The 23,854-nt window shown below is 39.6% G+C and overlaps 1 protein-coding gene across 6 annotated transcripts in view; it reads right to left on the minus strand.

Annotated features, from left to right (window-relative positions):
* The window catches only part of FHL1 (four and a half LIM domains 1), a 63,816-nt gene that overhangs the window by 22,484 nt on the left and 17,478 nt on the right, over positions 1 to 23,854 (minus strand). For 5 of the 6 annotated variants that reach the window (XM_021669379.2, XM_021669376.2, XM_064360934.1 and 2 more), the window contains exon 2: positions 19,492 to 19,565. The gene's annotated coding sequence lies outside the window, so the exon portion shown is untranslated. Of the gene's footprint in view, positions 1 to 19,491; positions 19,578 to 23,854 lie in introns of those variants that run through there. The other variant, XM_064360922.1, reaches the window with a different exon arrangement.

Genomic DNA, 23,854 nt, shown 5'->3' on the forward strand with positions numbered 1-23,854 from the left:
AGGACTCAGCAGCTCAGGAGATGAGGTTGTTTGTGCTGAGACATAGCTTGCGTGAGTACAGCAATGTCCAAGTTCCCAGAGGTGGCAGAACCAAAATATACACCATCCACCCAAGTCTTGACCAAAAATACGTTGTGGTAAATTCCCCCATAACCACCCCAAGATGAACTCAGGCTAAAGCATCTAGAATTGGGATGAGTGTCAGAAAACTATTATCTAACCAGTGTGGACAGACCAGATGCTATATGTCCACAATGACCCAGCACCTCACATCCCCACCCAAAAGAAACCCCGGATCTCTCAGTTGTCACTCTCCATACATAAAGTTAGTGATTAGGAGAGGAGAGGCTATATTTTCAGGTCCACAGATCTCATCCCAGAGCCCCAAAGCTAATCTCCTCTCATCAGGACCGGCTCCCTAAACCCTGTGCCTCAGTTCACCGCAGGAGAACACAAGGAAGCAAACAGGGTCGTATCAGCCTAAGGAGTCAAGGACAGCTCTGGGATGATCTGCGAAGAGAGAAAGGGCACACTGGTCCAAAAGATTCTCTGTGGCTCCATGTCTCCTCTCCTTCTGGCACAGCCTGGGCAGGGCCTGCAGGTACAGTATCTCAATTTTTTCTTAGTTATTTTATCCAAAAATTTATCAATCATGGCTTCATTTGGGTTAATAATCTTCCCTTATAAAATGAAAAGATCCTAGGTGAGTGTGAGTGAAGGTGGCTAAAGAACATGAAGCCCTTTGTCATTATAGAGATAATATGTAAAATATTTTAGAATGAAAACATTTCTTAGGTGAAAACTTAAGTTGTTGTTTTATATGTTCATAGTGATTCTTAAAGTTTCCATGTTCATGACTTCCAGTTGTTTTTCTATGTTATTTTATTTACTGGGATATAATTTACACACCTGTGCTTTGGGAGGCCAAGGCAAGAGGATCACCTGAGGCCAGAAGTTCAAGACTAGCCTGGGCAACATAGTGAGATCCCATCTCTAAGTCAAATTTAAAATAAACAATTTATATATCATAAAATTCACCTTTATAAAGTGTACAGTTCAGCAGTTTTTAGTATATTCATAATGTATACCAATCGTTACCACTATCTGATTTTATATTTTCATCACCCCAGAAGAAACCCTGGACCTCTTAGCCATCACTCTCCATACCCCACCCCCACCCCCTGGGAACCACTAACCTACTTTCTGTCTTTACAGATGTGCCACTTCTGGCAATGGAACCATACAATATATGGCCTTCTGTGACAGATTTCTTTCACTTAGCATATAATGCTTCCGTAAAAATGGAATCACACAATATGCAGCTTTTTGTGGCAGATTTCTTTCCCTTAGTATAATGTTTTCAAGGTTCCTCCATGCAATGGCATGCATCAGTACTTCACTTCTCTTGATGGCTGAATAACAGTCCATTGTATAGATATACCACATACTGTTCAGCCATTCGGCAGATAATGGACATTTGGGTTATTTCTACTTTTCAGCCACTATGAATAATACTGCTATGAACATTCTTTTTTCTGCATGGATTTCCAAAGATGTATTTTTGAAGAGATGTGAAAGAATTCATAGTGAAAAGTGTTCCTCCCCTACCTATCCGCAGACACCTACTTCCCCCTCTCCACTGATAACCCATGATACCAGTGTCTTCTTTATGTTTCTGGAGATTCTGGGCTTAAAAAAGATAGGCAGCTATATATATTTTTCTTTTTCCTTTTTTTTTTAAAAAAAGATAAATAGTGGTATACTATACATCCTCTTCTGCACCTTGCTTTTTCTATTTATTCTACTGCTAGTTCTATTTATTCATATTTAGAGAATTTTCCTTGTCAGTAAAGAGCTTCTACTTTTTGAACATGCACATAGTATCCAACTGTATAGCTATACCACAATTAATCAGTCTCTTTTTGACAAATATTTGTTTCCAGTCTTTTCTTTTGTTATCACAAACAATGCTGTAAGAAATATATACTTTTTTGTTGTTGTTGTTTGAGATGGAGTCTCTCTCTCTCTCTCTCTCTCTCTCTCTCTCTCTGTCGCCCAGGCTGGAGTGCAGTAACACGATCTCAGCTCACTGCAACCTCTGCCTCGAGGACTCAAGCGATTCTCCTGCCTCGGCCTCCTGAGTAGTTAGGACTACAGGTGCATGCCACCATGCCCAGCTAATTTTTGCACTTTTAATAGAGACAGGGTTTCATCATGTTGGCCACGCTGGTCTTGAACTCCTGACCTCAAGCAATCCACCCACCTCAGCCTCCCAAAATGCTGGGATTACAGGTGTGAGCCACTGTGCCCAGTCTTGAAATAGATACATTTTTATAATAAAGGTAAAAACAGTAGTAAGTTAGTTTAATCAGATTGGTTTCTTCTAACCCCAAAAAGAGATCAGCCGCACTAAAGGAATGGGAGTTTTGATTTACAAGGAAAGGGAGAGAGTAAAAGAAAGAGATGAAAAGATCTGGAGTGGATCAGGCAGCACCCACCAAAGTTTACTGAAATGGCACGTTGTTTTTGTTCATGCAGAGAGGATGCTGTCTGGAAATCCCATGCCAACTATGGGAAGGTTACCCTCAGCTAAGCAGCCACCCAGAGAGGAAGTGCCTTTTGATTCCAAATCCACGCTCTTTGCACCAAAATCCACAATGCCTTGCCAATGAACTAAAAAACAGTAAACTCAGCAAAACGCTGATACTGACAATGCGCACAGCATAGCCTCATGCAGCACCACACCATGATGGATTAGTGGCGATGGAGATTCTACTTCCCAAAATTAAACAGGCACCTTAATGTTCATCAAGTCTTCAGACTAAAAAGTTATAAAGTACATATAGTATTTGAGTTTCAAATGTTCATGCTGTCTTCCTTATCTATTTTAAAAAATGAAAGGTGGCTTCTCAGCTGGGGATTATAATGGAGCAAGCTGAGCTGGGCACAAGCCCTTCTGGACGATTAGACTGGCAACATGTCACTGATGCATACCACCAGGGAAGTGCACAGCTCTGAGTCATAGGTCTGACCTTAAAACTGCATGCTGGGAAAACAAAACACCATCCACGTTCGTTATATAAATCTGTCAGGGATTTTTCAACTCTGTCTGCATCAGAGTTTTAAATTAACTCTGTCATTGTTTCTTCCTTAAAGTAGAAGGGTAGCTTGATGTCTGTAACCTCAAAGGTCAGTCTTTTCTGAAATGGGCACTTGTTTTCTTAAAGGTCACATAACTAATTGAAGCCAGGTGACCCATGTTCTATGACTATTTATCACTGATTTCCTAACTTAGATTGCATCTCCCTGTCTTTAAAGATAAACAAGAAAAAGAAATGTCACCAGCACCTCCACGCCAGTATCAGTGAACATTTTAAAAAATTAACTCTGGACTTCAGAAAAGGGGTTGATGTTTATAAAGCAGCTTAAAATAAACCATTTTAAAATTAAGTATATTAGCAGCTATTTTTGTTAGATGTTCTAACAGGATCCCCAGTCATGTCATGGCAATTCAGTGTGGCAAACCAGGAGTATTGTAAGAATTGCAAGACCTAATTAATCTTAATTCCCTTCAAACTGTCTACTCATTTAATGCCATAAGTAAATGCTAAAGCCCATATAAATTATCATACTGGAATAGGAAATTTAAGGAGAAGAGATCAATTCAGGAATTGTGAAACAGAATACTTATTTTAAAACACTTTTAGCAAATTCAAAAATCAATTAAAAATTAACTTCATAAAATTAAATTAACTGTGTTTTTATATTGTTAAATTTTATACTGTTAAATTTTGTAATTGATTTTAAGCTTTCATTTAATGAAAACAACAGTAAATTTCGTTGACTTGATTGTGTTGTAACCAAAGGAAAGCACACTAGACTTAGAATCAAAAATCTCAAATGCAATCTCTGACTCTGCTGAATTGCTTACCAGTCAATTTTTCTTCCTCATCTATGAAATGGGAATATTAATATCTGTCTTGCTTTCCCTATTGAAATGTTTTAGAAATGAAATTAAATGATATATGTCCAAGTACTACACAAACTTTAATATAACATAATATAGTCATAAAAGAAATATATCATAATATAGTCATAAAAGAAGTAAATCAGGCTTTGTACCCAAGTAGGTAATGCTTTTAATTTTTCAAGTAGACTTGATTTTTCATATGACTTACACAATTTTCACAATAAACACACACAACTATATCATATACTATAAAATCTACTGGCAGGTCATTGTGAAAAGACAGGCAAGCCTCATGATAACGATTCCCTCTCTTTCATGTCATCCTAAACTTTCAAGGATAATATGGGCATTTTCGTTTTACTTAAAGTCTAGCTATTTAATCCTCTTGCATTTAGTTAATATTTAATTCTTTGAAAAGGCACAAGTAGCTGGGAACAAATATATAATAAGCAAGCTCCATAAAATCCTGCTTCTTCGCTTTGATCTAAAAATCAAAAGCATACTCCTCTACATAGTTATACTGGGTATTTTTAGTTGCTTTAAGTAACTGACATGGTTTATCCTCCATCCTTTACAAAGAAAATAACTTGGAAAGCCCTCAACAAAAGAAAAAAATAAGCCAAAGTTAGTTATTAAACTTTTATTTGGGAAAAATCAAAATAAGGAACCCTTTTTATTTCTGTTGCTTAAAGGGCTGAAGATTTAGTAACAACTTGAAGAAGTGAGTTAATCCCTTTGTAACACAGCCAGGATAGGGTTTATTTTCCTACTGTTATGGTGGTAACTTAGAACACACAGGAAAACAATATCAAATATCAATTCCCTCCAGAGTTGTAACTTTCTAAATGTAGTAATTAGTAATTCGTCAAGATTATCATTCAGCATACAAATAGTCTCTACATAATTTGAACTTCCATGCCACCTTCTACATCAAGTCCTCAAATGCTACCAAATATAAACCAGGTACCGGTTTCATGAAATAAGAATACAGGTGTTATAGATGAATACACTGAGACATTTAAGATATTAAGTGTCTTGCTTTAAGGGGGCGGGGGGAGGCAAGGTCAAACTAAGAATAGAAGCTCAAGTACTATCACCTGTCCTAAGCATAAATCTAAAACACTTTCCACTTTCGTACTAGCCATAAGTGCATAGTCCCATCAACTTTTTATGTATTTTAAACATACGTTTTGCAGGAAGAAAGTCTTCCAAACTGATTTGTGGAAGTATCATTTAATTAAGGGTGGTTCTGCATGTATGAACTACAGAATATAAAGTATTCATACACAAAACAACATTTTATCAAATAAAATTAAATCTGATTTGAAAGCTTAATGTTAACATCTAAATGCTAAAAAATAATTCATAAACTTGAGCTATAACGGAAACTAGATACAGTTTTAAACTTAACTATTCACTATTTACAGTAAATCAGTTTTATTATGGGTGATTATGAAACAATCTCAGGACAAGTCAGTTACTTTCGAAGATCAAAGAGCAAGTCAGTGGCAGAGGAATCAAAAACGCTGCAACATAATAGTCTCTTCCAACACCAACGTGTATATTATTCCACTGTGCCAAGGAGTTTTAATGGGTTTTAAAGGGTCATGTGTCTGTCTGAAGGGATTGGTAAATTTCTTACAACTCTCCATATATAATTTCTTTTTAATTCACATTCTACACTGACATGACATGTTTAAATATATCTAATCACCAGGTTTCCCACCCACATCCCCCAACTAATCCCTCCCTGCCCCAAAGGTTTTCTGTTCCTCTTCGTTCTTTTTTTTTTTTTTGAGACAGAGTCTTGCTCTGTCGCCCAGGCTGGAGTGTAAGTGACGCAATCTCAGCTCACTGCAACCTCCGCCTCCGAGGCTCAAGCAATTCTCCTGCCTCAGCCTCCCAAGTAGTTGGGGTTACAGGCACCCACCACCATGCCTGGCTAATTTTTGTATTTTTAGTAGAGATGGGGTTTCACCATGTTGGCCAGGCTGCTCTCAAACTTCTGACCTCAGGTGATCCACCCGCCTCAGCCTTCCAAAATGCTGGGATTACAGATATGAGCCACCACGCCTGGTCTCTTTGTTCTTACACACTAAATTTTTGTGGACCGTCTGGAGTTTGAGAACACAGCAGAAATCTGTTTCTTCCCAAGCAACAGCAGCTGGAACTGAAGTGGAAAGTACAGGATTAGCCCCTATAGGGAAGTGAGAAAAACTGCTTGGAAATGGTTTTAAGCGATCTCCTGCCAGCTAACTCAAGAGTGCTAGTGAAGACTTCCAGAGGGAAACATACCCAGCCAACCCCCTGGGCCAAGAGAGAGTGTTTGGACACAATTCTGGGGATTGAGAATAAAGGGAACAACAACACAGCTTTGCAAGGATGTAGAGAGTGCTTTCCACATAAATAGGGGCAAGAGCCATACACAAGAACCTTTCCTCTCCATCCCATTCTCTCTGTCCAAATTGTAACAAGAGTGTTTTCTTTAAAAAAAAAATAGTTATTCGCACTTAACACCTTGACACCACGACTTGGAATCAGATCCTACATAGATCAACTTAGTCCTCAGTTAACTGTTTCTCGGCCTTCCAAATGCAATCGATTCTGTGGGAGTAACCAACACTCTATGTCTATAACACTTTTCAAGATGATCTTGCCTCTCTATAAGAACTGGAAGTTGCGTGGCTCCTGCCTGAAATGAAAATAAAATTTACAAGTGTATCCCCTCCTTATTGGGGTCAGCAATGTCTGAGTCACAAAAAAGTTCCAATTTAAAAATTAGCTAGTATTTTTTTTCCAACTCCATGCCAGGATTCCAGAATACCTGTTACTTTTAAAATAAGGCTCCTAAATATTTTTCCCAGCAAAACTGGGGCATTTATTTTACACCTTCTTTCACAGCATTCTATACCAATTTAGGCACACTTGTGTACTATTCAAAAAGCTAGACTTCAAGTATATAAAATATTACAAAGTTAACTGGTGAAATCTGCTACATTCACTTTGAAATACATCCAAAAATAAGATGAACGGATAGATGGAGGGACGAATAGATACGTGATAAAACAGGTAGAGTAAAATGCTATTAATGGCAGCCTCTTGATGATAGAGATAAAGGTGGCCACTATAAAGTCGTTTCAACTTTGAAGATCTTAATAAATGTTAGAGGAAAATAAAATATACATCAGCAAAACCTTTAAAAATTGTCTGCAGCGGCTGGGCGTGGTGGCTCACACCTGTAATCCCAGCACTTTGGGAGGCCGAGGCGGGCCGTTCACGAGGTCGGGAGAGCAAGACCATCCTGGCCAACATGGTGAAACCCTGTCTCTACTAAAAATACAAAAATTAGCCGAGTGTGGCAGTGCGTGCCTGTAGTCCCAGCTACTCAGGAGGCTGAGGCAGGAGAATTGCTTCAACCTGGGAGGCAGAAGTTGCAGTGAGCCGAGATCACGCCACTGCACTCCAGCCTGGGCAGCAGATTGAGACTCTGTCTCAAAAAAGAAAAATCGACTTCAGCTACACACAAGGAGGTACTGGCTTCCAAAATGGTTTTCAAACTATGGGCACAGAATGTGTTACAATCTGGAATGAAAAACACCAAAGTTGAGTGCCACAAACTCCAAATGGAAGAAATCTGCCAAACACATTTTAAAGGTTTTTAGGCATAATCAAAGAAGCCCTGAACATCACATCTCATCATGAAGTCCAATACTGCACACATACGTTTTCAGACTATGTTGGGGAGTTTGGGCCAGAAGAGAGACCTTTTTGAAGGTTCCCTAATCCATTCACATAGGCCCATCTGAAGGATGGCACTGTAGCCAGCCGCCAGCACCCTAACCATCTCTACCCTTGTATGGTAGTTTCAAGTTTAAAGCAGATACTCGTCAGATTCCTAAAGGTACTAGGAAAAAAAAAATCTAAATATAACAGATGGATAAGTGCTCATGGTAACTGGAAACCAAAACGTAACTTCAGCTTTTGCAGGCCAATGCCTTAACACCCACGGCTTTAGTGTAATGGTCCTGCTGTGGACCTTTTGTCTTTATTCCCACATAGAAATACTACCCTGACTTTGATGGATGACAGATAAGTGTTAGTCAAAACTTTATTTTAGGTTGACATTAATAACCTTTACTTATTTTAAAGTCAATCAGGGCCAGGCGCGGTGGCTCACGCCTGTAATCTCAACACTTTGGGAGGCTGAGGCGGGTGGATCACCAGAGGTCAGGAGTTTGAGAGCAGTCTGGCCAACAAGATGAAACCCTGTCTCTACTAAAAATACAAAAAGTTAGCCAGGCATAGTGGTGGGGGCCTGTAATCCCAGCTACTCAGGAGGCTGAGGGAGGAGAATCACTTCAACCTGGGAAGCAGAGGTGGCAATGAGCCAAGATAGTGCCATTGCACTCCATCCTGGGCAACAGAGCGAGGCTTCATCTCCGAATGAATGAATGAATGAATGACAACAAAAGAAAGAAAGAAAGAAAATCTATCAGTATGTGTTCTCCAGGATGTTAAATTTTTCTATAAAACACAGTCAAGTGTGTCTATTGGGTTTTCGGTAGTTTTTTAAAAAATAGTTCAATATACTTGCAAAAAAATAATTCAAAAGTTGGTGAAATCTCTGAGACATTTCTATGAATTCTAGGGTTCCATGGAATATAACATGCAAACAACTAGACTGGAATGGCTCTATCTGCACTCTTACTGTTGATTCAATCCATGACCTTTAGGTGTCATAAACTGCCACCAAACCCTCTCTAGACTTCATATATGAAAGTGGTATCACGCTGGTAACTTCCTGATCTGAATCTCTTCCCCCTCCCTTATACCCAACTCTATCCTCCCCTTATAGCAGCTAACTCTAACATTTTGCCCTACTATTCTCAACCCCAATTCTCTGGTTTCATTCATATCCACAAGCCCCTCAACTGCATTTCCTAGGCTGGCTTTCCAAGTTTCAACAATACAAATAATGTGACCCTATAATGAAGGGGGGAAGGGGCAGTGATATGTGTCTGTGTACTTGCTGGTAGTTATAATGAAAAACGCCCAGTGTCTGAAAACTGAGCATATTGCACATTCGATTATTACCTCTTCTTAGCTACCATCAAAATAAACGTCAGGATCTCAACAAATCTGAAAGCAGCTCTAAGAAAATCAAAACTGAAACCACATAATGATAAAGCTGAAGTATTTCAGGGTAAAGCCTACAGACGCCTTCAGCATACTTCGAAATGCATCCAAAAAATCAAGATGGACATAATGGTGGATAGATATTTGATAAAGCAAATATAGTAAAATGTTTAATTGCTGACTGTAGGTGGTAGGAATAGGGGTGTTCACTGTATAATTTCAACTTTTCTGCTTGAAAAACTTGCTGATAACATGTCAGGAAAAAATAATGTCATGCTACAATGAGGGAAAAGGGATAGCTCTATTCAAGGATATCCTCCAACAATTCAGGAATACAGATATTAGAGGAACAGGGATCCTGAGACAGTCCTGTGTAATATCACGGTAATGCTATGGTTTGTACTTTACACAATGCCTTTCATTCAATTAATTGTAAATGCCTACTATGTCTCTGGCACTAAATAATAAATGATATGGAGGACATAAGAGGACACATCAGGCTTCTTGCTCTTCAAAAGCTTCCAGTTTCCTGGAGAAAGCGGGGTATAATTTAAGACAGTAACTCTGACCAAATCCTCTACTTTTTGTGCCTTAGATTGCCCCAGTAAGGAAAATGGAAAACACCCATGAGAGGACCAAGAGTCGGATCAAGATCCTGTGTAAAGTCTACGAGGACTGACAATTCAAAGGGCAGAGCTGGGAACATCAGGGATAGGCTAAAAATACTGGAGCACGTTGTACTATTTTCCAGTTCAAACCTGTCCCATGAGCCAATGCAAAAGGTGGAACTCACCCTCTCCAACTAGTTTGCATTTGAACCACTGTAGGGAGTAAAAGACACTCTGGAATATAAATCCCCTTGCTTGTGCACGCTGACAATTATGTACACAAGCTCTCACCACCACCCATAGAGAAAGCTCTACTGGTTCTGGGGAAGAAGCACATAGAGTACCTTAAGTAAATTATGAATTTGTAGCCCTAATTAATGTGTATAGCAATGGTCCTATCAGCTTGCTGCAGTGGCTCATGCCTGTAATCCCAGCACTTTGGGAGGCTGAGGTGGGTGGGTAACTTGAGGTCAGGAGTTCGAGACCGGCCTGGCCAACATGGTGAAACCCCGTCTTTACTAAAAATACCAAAAAATTATCCAGGTGTGGTGGCGTATGCCTATAGTCTCAGCTACTAGGGAGGCTGAGGCATGAGAATCATTTGAACCCAGGAGTCAGAGGTTGCAGTGAGCCAATATTGCATCATTGCACTCCAGCCTGGGCAACAGAGTGAGACTCTGTTTCAAATATAGATATATAAAGCAAGCAAACAAAAGCAAAAGAAATCCTATTACGTACACAAAGCACATGGTTTAAGAGATGTCCACAGACTCACAAAGACCACAGACCATTGTTTTTCTGCTTCTCTACTTAGATGAAGAACTGTTCTTTGGTTTATGTGGTTTGGTGTTTTTTTTTTTTTTAGATAGAGTCTCATTCTGTCACCCAGGCTGGAGGGTAGTGGCGCGATCTCTGCACCCTCTGCCTCCTGGGTTCAAGTGATTCTCATGCCTCAGCCTCCTGAATAGCTGAGACTACAGGCGTGAGCCACTGCACCCAGCCCAAGAACTGTTAAAGAAACTAATTGTTTATCCAATAATTAGATGTCCTTCAGTGAGAGATGCTCCACTGAACACAAAGCTTATCTGGCTGATGAGACAGACAATGAGGCTACTATTCTAAATCCATTTTTATATCTTTCTTCCTTTTTAAGTTGATCCCTACAGTTGTTTAAACAAAATTGTAATATCACTAATGAAATACATAAATTATAACTATTATTAGCACAGTTCACCACACTGGGCTTTCAACATGTGATATAACGTTGATACGATAATAATGACGATGACAATGATAATGATGATAAAAGTGCCATTCTTTCTCAAGCATTATTAAGGCCTAAAGGCCTTAACATTGTGATTTCCATAAAAGCTTTGACCTCAGCTATGCTTATTGTACTGATCATAATAAAATTTGTATGATTTAGCTACGACCTTAATCTAACAAATATTCTAAGTCCATGGTTATAAGACGAATGAGTCAAGGTTTCAAACCCAGAAATTAAGGGGCATCCAACATTCATCTCCCAGGCATGGTTCTCTCTTACAAGAAGCATCTGTTGTTGGCTTCTCAAAGCTTTGTCTATTAATAGAAGAGTTGACGATGGACAAAATCTTAAAAGAAATTCCATATGCACTGAACTTTTATGATGTTCAAAAATCTTACTAAATAATCACAAATTCCTATTGGACTTGAACTAAACTTGATGACATATCTGAGCTCTAATACTTTTTACTTGGGGACAGAATACTTTTGTCACTTCCCTTGCCTCAGACTCTATGCAATATTTGACAATTAATCATTTACTGACTCATTTGTTTTGGTTTCAAAGAAAATTCACATGTGAGCTTCTTCTTAGAGAAGCTGAAAGGACCTGTAAATAGATGAATAAATTAGTAAATTCTTAAAACTGGAATGTTTTTATAAGTCTCAAAGCACCATACAGGAGAAGAGAAAAAGTTTTGAAGGATCATTTGAACCAACAGAAGTCCAAGATGGTTTGATTCTACCTACCTTAGAGATGACATATCTGTGTCCTCATTTCACATCAATTATGTAGATGGAACACTAGATTTGAATTTTAACTGTCCAAATCTGACTCTTTCCATGAGAATTCTGGTCAAACCCAATCTTTATTGTGGACTTCCCTAGCACAATTTAATACACTTGAACTCTGAAATATGGTTCAAACATTTATATGCGTGCAAATTTAGAATCCTGTAATGGGTAAAGTAGATACTTTTCAAAAATAAAAAAGTAATGTCTGATCAATGTTTCCACTGACTTGGTATCCTGACAAAAAATTCTCCTGCAGAAAGTTCTTACAGACGGTTCATTCACATTAACTAAATAATACTTTATTTCACTTGAAAGAAAAGTATTTCCTTGAGATATTACATGCCTCTCTGTGTGTGTGTGTGTGTGTGTGTGTGTGTGTGTGTGTGTTTCTACATGACTTCTTAGCTTTCTTTACAAGCACAACGGGTACTCTGAAGACTATGTAAGAATCACAGACTGGAGATTCCACTTTTCAAGAGTTAGGACCCCTTTTGTAAGTGAGGCAGTTTCTCTCCTCAAGTGAAAATGAATTCTTTCTAAATCAGAGGCTGGGAAAAGTTAGGAGATGTTACAAGAGGTCAAAATTAAGTCCATTAAATCCCAGACCCAGATTTAGTCTCCATAGAGACAAGGGAGATAAATAAACCAGCAACCTTAACAAATGTGCTGCACCTTTGCCAGACATATCTCTGACTTACCATTACTTTTACTTAAGTATCTCTCAGTCCAAACATAACTGACTCTGAAGACTACAAAACCAAACAGAACTAGGCCCAAAAGAAATACGAACACTCACTGAAGCAAAGGGCAGGCAAAAGAGTCAAGAGCCATCCCCCACCCTCAGCGACGTGCTCTCCGTTCGCCTTGAAAAACTATTGCAACATGAAGCTCCAGAGGCAATGACATATGGGGAAAATATGTGGTGCCAAAGCCAGAAGAAACCATGTCAAAAAAGAAAAACAGACATGAAGTAACCGACCTAATTAGAAGAGAAAAGTGTACTTACAGCAGAGAAACAAGTATATCTGAAACAGGGAATACAGCTGAAGGTGAGGGGGACTGCTCTAAGGAGGCTCATGACCTTAAAAGCGAATTTTTGTTGCTTATCTAAAGGAAATCAGAAGATGAAATAGGCATCGCTCTTGAGCTATAGCTCCATTAAGATTCTCCTTAAGTGGACCCTGGACCTTTAAACGTGAAGATTCATTCCCTGTCTGGCACTGCTACGCATTCATTAAAAGCTCTGAAACAAATATTTGTACTTGGTGTCATGTGGGATACCAGGATGCCTCTACCAACCACCAAAAATGGAAGAAAGAGAAACAGGGGTCAGGATGATGAAAAAGGAACTAGAGCATTGGAACCCCATGTTTAGACTCTCGACAGGAGTTCTCAAGTTTCTCGGTTAGTTACTAAGCACCTACTGTGTGATACATTGGAATATCCTGCTTGTGATATGGAGTTGAGTACAGAATTTTCTCAACATCTAAGTGAGCATATATTTACAGGAAAATGTACAAACAACATCACAACACGAATATAACCTCAAAAAAAGTGATACTTACATTTTTCCTTGTGTCTTCTAGTTCTTGTCCACAGGTACATATCACTTTGCATGTCACAATCAAAGCATATATACAATTTTGCATCCTGCATTTTTTAGTAAGACCATATTATACAAATTCTTTCATATTGCTAATGTAAGTATGAAAATCATAATTTTTAACAGATTCATGAAATTCCACTGCATAGATCTATCATACCCTACACTTAACCAAAACTATCTGTTGAATAATTGAACTATTTCTTTCACATTAGACATTAAAATTCTTTCTTTTTGTCCTCACAAATAACACTGTGATGAATACTTATACAGCTTTTTTTCTTTTCTTTTTTTTTTCTTTTTTGAGATGGAGTCTCTCTCTTTGTTGCCCAGGCTGGAGTGCAGTGGCGCAATCTCGGCTCACTGCAACCTCCGCCTCCCGGGTTCAAGCAATACTCCTGCCTCAGCCTCCTGAGTAGCTGGGACTACAGGCGTGCACCACCGTGCCCAGCTAATTTTTTTTTTTTTTTTTTTTTTTTTTTTGTAGAGACGGGGTTTCAGCATATTGGTCAGGCTGGTCTCGAACTCCTGACCTCGTGATCCACCCGCCTCGGCCTCCCAAAGTGCTGGGGGATTACAGGCGTGAGCCACCACGCCCGGCCTTTTTTTCTTTTCTTAGAACAATTTGTTTCTTAGAACACATTTCCCAAAGGATGATTACTAGATTCGAGGGTACCAGTCTTTGTGCCTTTAGCCATATATTGCCAAACAATGTTCCAAAAGGCTTTGTACCAACTTACAATGCTGCCAGCAGTGAGTAAGTGCATATCCATTTCAAGTTAACCATATTGACATTGGGTTTTCAAAAGCAAAGCAAAGTGTGCCTTGCTGACGTTTAAATATGCTTATATTTGCATACTAGTGAGGTTGAACGTTTTCCATGCATTTCTTTACTGTGTGATAGAACGTGAGTGTCTTTTACCCATCTATCAGCTGGATAATTCATTCAGTCAACAGTTTGGAAGCATCTACCACCTGAAAGGTGTGCCAGGCCTGTGCACACCTTTCTTACAATCCGTATGAGCTCTATGTATGATATAGAAAGTATGCATCTTGTCATATGTGCCACAGGTTTTTCCTGGCATGCTTTCTTTTTCATTTTATTTATTTATTTATTTTTGAGATTGAGTCTTGCTCTTTCTCCCAGGCTGGAGTATAATGGCGCGGTCTCGGCTCACTGCAACCTCCGCCTCCCAGGTTCAAGCAACTCTCCTGCCTCAGCCTCCTGAGTAGCTGGGATTTATAGGTGCCTGCCATCATGCCTGGCTAATTTTTTGTATTTTTAGTAGAGACAGGATTTCACCATGTTGGTCAGGCTGGTCTTGAACTCCTGACCTCATGAACCACCCACCTCGTCCTCCCAAAGTGCTGGGATTACAGGCATGAGCCACCACAACCAGCTCTTTTTCGTTTTAATTATACTTTTTCACTGCAGGACTGTATACATTTGAAACTGTTGATTTCTTCATTTCCAACTTTTTAAAATCGTTTTATAGCTTACAAGGTTATCATCTGTACAGGGATTTGATAATTATCCTATTTTCTATGGTCTTATTTATACATTTTCTAACAGCCCCATATTTTCCTAAATTTTCCTAAAATTAAAAGCTCTAATCCCTACATTTCATAAATCTTCAGCTTTAACATGGCTAGCTTTTTTTTTTTACCAGAAGCACATAATTAAAAACAAATTTTAAAATCAAAGTTAGATTTATCTTTCCATGTGCTATACTGCATTGAAAATAATTGATTTTTCACCTCCTGTGTTGCAACTCAAAGTAGATCCAGATTTATCTCGGAAGGTTCAACCCAAAATACCTTGGTTCATATCTCTTTTTCTTTCTCAGGTCAAAGAAAAGTGAATGTTCTTAACATTAGCACCATCATTGCCTGACTGATTTTTCTTAGGATTGCTTTAAGGCAGTTCCCTGCTATTCAGAGAGAGGCAGGTCCTCAGATTAGCAGCAGTGTAACCTGGCGCTTGTTGGAAGTACAGAATCTCAGGCCCTACTCTAGACCTGCTGCATCAGAATCTGCACGTTAAAGTGTGAGAAGCACCAAAGCAGACTACAGGAATCCTCCAGAATTAAATAAAACACCCATACCTGTCGATGCTCCTTAATCAAGTGCCATCATCAGAAAGTATCCCTCCCCTGAAATGTTTGCCCTCAACCCTTTTAAAGCACCCCCTTAATATGATCGTCACCCAATGTCATACGCCTGAAAATTAGCAAGCCGATACTCTGAGAGAAAGGATGACCTTAAGTTTGCAGCCTCAATTTTATATAGACCTGGGATTGAAAACTCAAATGTCTATAGAGGTAAAACATTCAGATAATGGCAACCAACCCTTGTCCGTAGTGTCAAGGAGACTACAGGGTCTGCCGAAGACTGTAGCAAACTTCAGAGTTCATGCTCCAGCTAAAGAATCAGCAGCCATTTGGCTCCAGCCTAGTGTAGCCAAATAGGAATGAGGGCTCAATACTGCCAGATCTTCTGATATTTCAAGAGAAGCTGAAAAATTTGGATTTCAAAAAATATGAAATCTTTCAATTTTTAAATGCTGGCAATTAAAATTTTAAAAGAACACCTCTGTGTGCCAGATCCAGCCCACTAGTTTGAGACCTTGGCTCTAGACTGATGATTTCCAAACTCTTTAAAGTCTGTGTAACCCATCTGTGCTGATTTTCCTTCTTACTGCTAGTGCACCAAGAAGAGAGGTTACATCAATACAAATGGCACAAATCAAATCACTCTGACTGCTGTATTTCAAAATTTTGTGTTTTGTGAATATTAAAAAACTGCCAAATCAATAATGGAAATGATCATATGTCAGTGATATAAATATCTCCATATGAAACACATGTTTAATTAACAATATTGTCACTATTATGGTACAAATACTCAAATTTAGCCCAGTTCACGTATGAGTTAAGAATTATGTGTTCAAGCTTGTGTTCCAAATAATTTCATAAACTAAAAGGCAGCCAAATGGAATAATTCTAAGTTTCTGAATAATAAAGTTTATCTATGATAAACACTATATTAAAAGGTGACACACCATCATTTAAAAGAACAAAATAGGCCAGGTGCGGTGACTCATGCCTGTAATCTCAGCATTTTGGGAGGCTGAGTCGGGCAGATCACTTCAGGTAAGGAGTTCGAGACCAGCCTGGCCAACATGGTGAAACCCCGTCTTCACTAAAAATATAAAAATTAGCCAGGCATGGTGGCGTGCGCCTGTAATCCCAGCTACTCGGGAGGCTGAGGCAGGAGAATTGCTTGAATCTGGGAGGCAGAGGTTGCAGTGAGCCGAGATCACACCAATGCACTCCAGTCCAGGTGATAGAGTGAGACTCCGTCTCAAAAAAATGAATAAATAAAAAATAAAAGAACAAAATTTCCTCATGTGGAAACAGTGAAGTCCATTTTACTAAACTGTTCAATCATTCCAAACAAACTTTTTAAAAATAGAGCATGAAATGCACAGTTTACATTTATTTTCATTTTAGGGCCTTTGGGTCCCAGGCACAGCTACATCCATGGTGATTACTGAATATTTTATTTGCATATGCTTATATGGAGGTGGCATAAATCATAGGCTCAAAGAGCAGAATAGAGACGGGGACTTTGAACTGTACCCCTTCATCTATACCTGTCTACTAAATATTGGGCAACGGAATCGAGAAAAGCAAAGCAATTTTCAGTTTCCTCGTCTACAAAAGGGAAAATAATCTAGCTATGTCCCACCCTTGAAGAATAGCAAGCCCAAAATGTATTTTTTGTTGTTGTGCTCACCACTACATTCCTGCCCTGGCCCATAGTAGGACTGAATGAATTAATAAGTAAAAGAAAGGAAGAAAGAATACAAGATGTAATTGTGTAATGTTGTATATTTGTTACAAGGAAACAGAATTTAACAGATTTGGTAGGGCGCAGTGGCTCACGCCTGTAATCACAGCAGTTTGGGAGGCCGAGGCGGGTGGATAGCTTGAGGTCAGGAGTTTGAGACCAGCCTGGCCAACATGGTGAAATCCTGCCTCTACTAAAAACACAAAAATTAACCAGGTGTGGTGGTGTCGCCATGCCTGTAATCACAGCTCCTTGGGAGGCTGAGGCTAGAGAATGGCTTGAACCCGGGAGACGGAGGTTGCAGTCTCCGTCTCACTGCACTCTAGCCTGAGCAACAGAGCAAGACTTCATCTCAGAAAAAAAAAAAAAAAAAACCCAGAATTTAACAAATTCTATTCAGTTGACACACCTGAGAAACTCACTGCTCTAAAAACCCAAGGACACCAAATTCTGGTGAATGTAAAGCTATCACTGGGGTGTGCTTGATATCATAAAACCATTTGAAATGTGTGTTTGAAAAACTTGGATTTAAATGTTCTACTTTAAGAATATAGCCTTGTACACATGGTTTCTATCAAAGTTTTCTGCCGATGAAGCTGATTGAATTTGCAGATTGCTATGGAATTACTAAGGGCAGATAATGCATGTGAATAGTCACCTAGCTGGCATTTCCATCTGATGAGAGGATGTCTCTGTATCTCCTTAAAGAACATTCATATCTCCCTTCTTTATATCTCCTTAAAGAATCTAGTCTCTTTTCTGTGGGAAAATAAAAGTAAGAGCTGGGAAAGGGCGCACAGCTAAAGTCTCTGCTCTTTCAATAGGGTACTATACTTTTTAAAACTGCCCTAGGGTTCCTCCGAGGAGAGTGACAGAGTCATAGCCTCCTACTTGAGCCAAAGCAGTTCAGCTTTGGTTTTCTCTATTGGGGTTAGAGCTAAAGATTTGTATTTTTTGAAGATAGGTTTCTATCATTTTTTTTTAAGTTTGAAAACAACCATTATAGGTAAAGGCTATGAATGAGAGTGATGGCAGGATTTAGACCCAAAAATGAAGACTGCATCTCCAGCAGCAGAGGGAAGCTGCTGAAGCTTTTATCATTGAGCCTGCTTCAAGCCCCAGGGCTTTGGAAGGACTTCCGACTACCACCATAACTGATGAAACAGATTATAAAATTCACATTTAGCATTTCTAAAACCTTGTCCTACGCTTTTTACTCTTTCAGGTTTAATATATTTAGGTATTTGACGAGATATATTTTAAAATCTGTGTAGAATTCTGTAGCAAGTAGACATTGTAACAAAGGCAATTCTTGTCACCTGGTGAGCATGTACCCTAACTGAAATCGAAGTACCTACAATGACCATGTGGCTGCGTGCTGGCATGGGCAGGATGAAGGTGAAGGCAAAATCTCAGCAACCTTTTGAGGGATGAAATGGGAAATCCTGACAGGTACAGTGCAGGCAAAGGTTACATCTCCTCTTGTGAGCACATGGAGACCAGGCAGGGACCATTCCTATATTGTGCCTGGATGAGCCTTCTCTTAGTTTCCTTCCTTTCATTATTTTCACAGGTCAATGTCCTCTCAAAGAGAAAAATGAGGAACGCTGAGTCATCACAGAGTATAAACAAGCCACTGTGGCTAAATGAAGAGGACAGAGGATGCTTATCCAATGCATGTGACATGAAAGGTCTGCTTGACCTGGCTGCCCACAGATTGTTCTGAACTTGAGGGCAAATCAGAAGAAAATCTCCTGGACGCTATTAATGCCACCCACCAGAAGCACTCTTTGGACTTCCTATCACCAGATTTGGCAGTGCCGGTCCCACACCTTGGCTCCTTCCACCCACGGAGAAAGATTCCTAATAGCTGATCAGGTCACCCTAATCTTCTCCTTGCTGGCAGCAGGACTCTCCTCCCTCCTGTCTCAGTATTTGCTCCATGCAGCTTTCCTGCTCCCTACTGTTCATGCAGCGACACGAGCAGATCTTTATTTTCAAGCAGATCTTTGAATAGTTTTGTTGTGCCTGGCAAATTCCCTTTACATACCCCCAAGCTGAAAGCAAATGAGATTTTCCCTTGAAAAGGCATTCGCCCCAAGAGCTAATATTTAAGGTAAGCAGTGATATTGGTTGGGTCAATTAAAATGAACCTTCTGAAACCTCCTGTACAAATAAAGCCCTTTGTACAATGCCACCCCTAATACCACAACTTGGAAGGTTGGCGATCAGTGTAAGAATTTGTGGCAATTAGTGAAACTTACCTCACACTGGGTGTGTGGCAGATAGAATGTATTCAGCAAGGGGTGGATACGGTTGAAAACAACTCCCAAGGTGCCTAAGTTAGGGAAAAAATGAGAATCAAGAGGCAAAGTTACCTTTTTAGAAGCAAAGTTCTGAATTGTAAAAAAATCAAGTCAACTTCCTTTGAAATGGCTCATGGTAACACATTCTACTTTGTATTTACAACCCTTACAGTGAAAGGAAAACTGCCAAGATGTTCCGCATATTTCTCCACATGTCTGTTTATCATATAACATGAGCACTGGCAGTGGATCTGGCTCCCTCATTATCAAGCTGTATTAGCTCAAACACTCACATTGTTAGGGGAGTGAGCTCATGGCCTATTTCAGTTTTAAATTAACATTTGGCAATCACCCGGGTAATCAAAACAAATGACTCAGTCGTTTAGAATAGATTTATTAGTTGAGCCTTTTTTTTTTCTCTCTTTTAACATCTTTAGAATATTTTGCCACAGGAGGGCTCGGATCCAGCCAGAATGTAGAGCACAAGTCACCAGAGGAATATTTAGAGGGGTTGCCATGGAGACGAGGTGCCCTGTGACCGCTGAAGTTATCTCCAATCAACAGCAGGATTAGGATGTGGGCTAGTGGGCAGGCTCATCTCAGGGCGAGGATTCTGCAGCACTAGGAAACAGGTGTGCCCTGTGCCGTTCCCATCCCCGACACAAATGCGGCACAAATACGGCCACGACACGCTGCCCTCTCCAAGCCCCTGCAATGTCCCCACAGGCCATTCACATCACCATCTTCCTCCCCCAACCACCTGACCTTTATTCAGAAAGGACTGGCTGGGGCAAAGCAGAAAGGGAGTGTGACCATTGCATTATCCCAAAAGTGTGAAATCCTAGAATTCACAGCAAAGTCCGCTTTCAGATCAACTATGAAAATGTACGTGAGCGAATGAAATCTGAGGAAAACATAGTGTCCTGAGCAGGGGACCCTGTCTGTTTTTGCACTGCTCTGTCCCCACACCCAGGTCAATGCCTGGCACACAGCAGACTCAGAAGTGTGGATGAAAACAGGGCAAAAATTAACCAAGGATTACAACCAGGTGTGTAACCACCCATCCTACCGCCCCCCCCCAACCACTCCCAGGCTGATCTTCACACAGGCAGTGGTTATAGATGGGAAAACTGTGAATGTGCTGGTAAATAAACAGCTGGGGCAGTTGGTTCACTAGGCTAATAGCTTCATCTGTTTAGAGATCCTCATGACCACTGTCAGGATTTTCAAGAAGACAAGGCTGAGGACAATGCTTCCCAATTCAAATTGGGCAAATCTGCTGACCACAGAGACAGGGAGGGTTCTTGTCTGCCAGGCCAAAAGCCTAAAAGAAGGCAAATTTTGTTCCTGAGGTGAAGCGCTAAAATTTGAAAGCAAATGTTTTAAAGTGCTTAATTCAGAGGAACTCCTTCTAGTCCTCCTCCCACCTGTGCTTAGAGACAGTATTTTCATATTCTATCATACAAATCTGGATTAGTTCATGTTAGGTTTTGTTTGTCCTGTAAGATGTTATGTATCAGGTTGGCAAAAACAAAAGTGTCTCATTTCATTTCTATCTCCCAGTACTTAGCATGGTATTTTTACACAAAAGGCTCTACTCCATCTCATCTCCTACCACCACACTTCACTCTTCCGGAACTCACTGTTTCTAGAAGGTTCCACACCCTTTCATGCAGATGCAGGAGGAATGCAGCATGCACAGCTGTTCACAGCAGGGGCATCACAGTCAGACTGCCTGGGCTCAAATACTGGCTCCACCTCATATTAGCTGTCCAGCCTCTATGAGCATCATAATGGCAACCTACCTTATAGAGATAGGGAGGTATCTGCATGGAAAGCATTTAGCAGTGCCTCCCCCACACAAGGTAACCATTGAATGTTAAATACATACTTGGTGAGCATCATAATGGCAACCTACCTCACAGAGATAGGGAGGTACCTACATCTGCATGTAAAGCATTTAGCAGTGCCTCCCCCACACAAGGTAACCACTGAATGTTAAATACATACTTGGTACTATTATTATAGCAGGCAAAGAGTCAAATAGGTATCAAACGTGGGTAATGACTTCATATGCCACCACTGACACCTGGCACCAAATATCTCTCTTTATATTCAATCCAGCTGAAGTTTCAAACCTGAATCTGTCACACACTACCTTTAGCATGTTTCATCTTACCCTTCTGGAATTGATTTTTCCTAGAGAGATTCATACCGATTCTACTTGATGGACTCCAGTTCTCTTTTTCAAGAACCAAAGTCACGTCCTTCATAAGATTCCCACCTTGCTAATGGCTTCCCTGCCATCTCTCTGTCTGTTCCTTTCCTCTACACATCCCAGCTTGGAGGGGCTACAGGGGGGAAGAGAATAGGTAAAGTGTCTTCTAGTAACCAGACCAAACCCTGGCTATCCTTTCCAGAAACTCCTTGCATTTAATGTTCTCTGACACCCTCCAGAGGACAGAAGAGAGAAAGTCCCAAAGGCTAAGTTGGCAAAGCTCTGGCATGAGATTCAACTCAAGCCCCTGCTGGAGCAGTTTTCCTTCCGTAGTTCATGATTTCTCCACCCAGAATTAGTGCACAAAGAAGGAGAAAAACTGACAGTGAGATCTGAACTGCCTTTGTGTCTCCATTTCACTTTACATCTGTACTAACACGTCCCACTTAACAATAGCTGGGGTCATGAGGCTGAAGACACTAACGGTAGGTATATTTGTGTGTACTTTTCAATCTGCAGCGTGTAACTGTGTCTCTGACCAGAACATCATACAAATTGTGTTGACAATATTGTGCAAGTCAAAGAATAAAAACAGAACAGCAGCCAAACACACTGGGTAAGATGACAGCAAAGTTATCCAAAACATAAAGCCCAAACACTTTAGGGTCAGTCATGCTTTCAAGGAGATCATGGTAATCTTATCCCACCCTGACAGAATTAATAAGTGAAAGACAAACCATTTATATCATTCCGGAAGAAGCCAGGAGTTACTTTTTAGTGACATTTAACACATACAATCACTCTCCTTCAGGTTTAGCAAAAGTATTGTGGTCATGGACACTGCTGTCCCTGTCACTACTGACAACCAAGCTTCAATGATCCCCACATCACCAATCAATTGGGTGAATTACATGGAAAAGAAAATCCAGAGACAACAGCTGTCTGAATGAACTTAAAAGACGAATCAATCAAAAGAGATGATCCCCACAGACTCATTGTCTCCTCTCAACTCTTTGAATGTGATTGTCATGGTAACAGTTCCTTAATCACGTCCAGAATATTCTCTCCCACCCAAGATATCAAAGAGCAGTGAATTCCAAACAGCTTCTTAATTAGGTACACTTGTGATGGCACCGGGCGGCACAGACTTATCATTTACCTCACTTTTATTCAAATACTTATGCTACTATAGAGGTCAGAAACATTGGCATGTGCACCATTAAAAACACATTTTAAATGTTTACCAGAAAAGGCAATGATAAATACAACTGAGGTAGCCACTGGCTCATTTCCTTAAACAAAAAACTGGTAAACTGGCTCTCATTTGGCAAAATAATTTATTGGAAATAAGCAGTATAGATGAAACATGCCTCATTTTTAATAATTCCAACATAATCAAGATCTACAACATAATAAAATCTTTAACAGCATATTCATTTAATAAACAAGCAAAAACTAGAAGAATGTTACCAGTTACAGAAATATAATAAAGTCCAGTTTTGTGTCCTTATATTTAGTTAGAGTATAATCTGGTGATATATGCCATACTGTTTGGAAGATCATTTATTCCATACGTTTCTGTATTTATTTTATATGATACAATCATAATATTCCTCACAATTTGGAAAAACAGGATTTATACTTATCCAGTTTGGGAAAAGATGACTTATATCTTTAAAAGATATCTACTAGATATCCTAAAAATTTCAAGTTGTGATTAGTCCAGATTTTTCTGCGGATTTTTGCAGTTCTTTCAAAAACTAAAAAGTGCACACATTTACCAAAGTTGGAGTAGTGAGTCATTTTTAACTTTGCATAGGAATATATGTAACCCTTTAAAATACTGAGTCTGCTTTCATAGATTTTGAAATTAGTAAATAAAAGGTGTCTTTCCTTCCAGATGTGCCATGACCTAGAAACCAACAAAAAGCCCCACGATGCCCTAAATAAATACAAAGGAGCTCTTTCTGTGAGCCATTTCTTGATGCAAACCTAAAGAATTTTTGGTCATAAAGGAAGAATAAGTATATTGGGGGAAAACATAAAGGGAAAAATACATATTTTTAACTGAAATATTAAAACATTAAGAATACTTATGAATAA

The sequence above is a fragment of the Aotus nancymaae genome, unplaced genomic scaffold (genome assembly GCF_030222135.1).
Source record: "Aotus nancymaae isolate 86718 unplaced genomic scaffold, 86718_ANA_hifiasm-v0.15.2.pri h1tg000004l, whole genome shotgun sequence".
NCBI lineage: Eukaryota > Metazoa > Chordata > Mammalia > Primates > Aotidae > Aotus > Aotus nancymaae.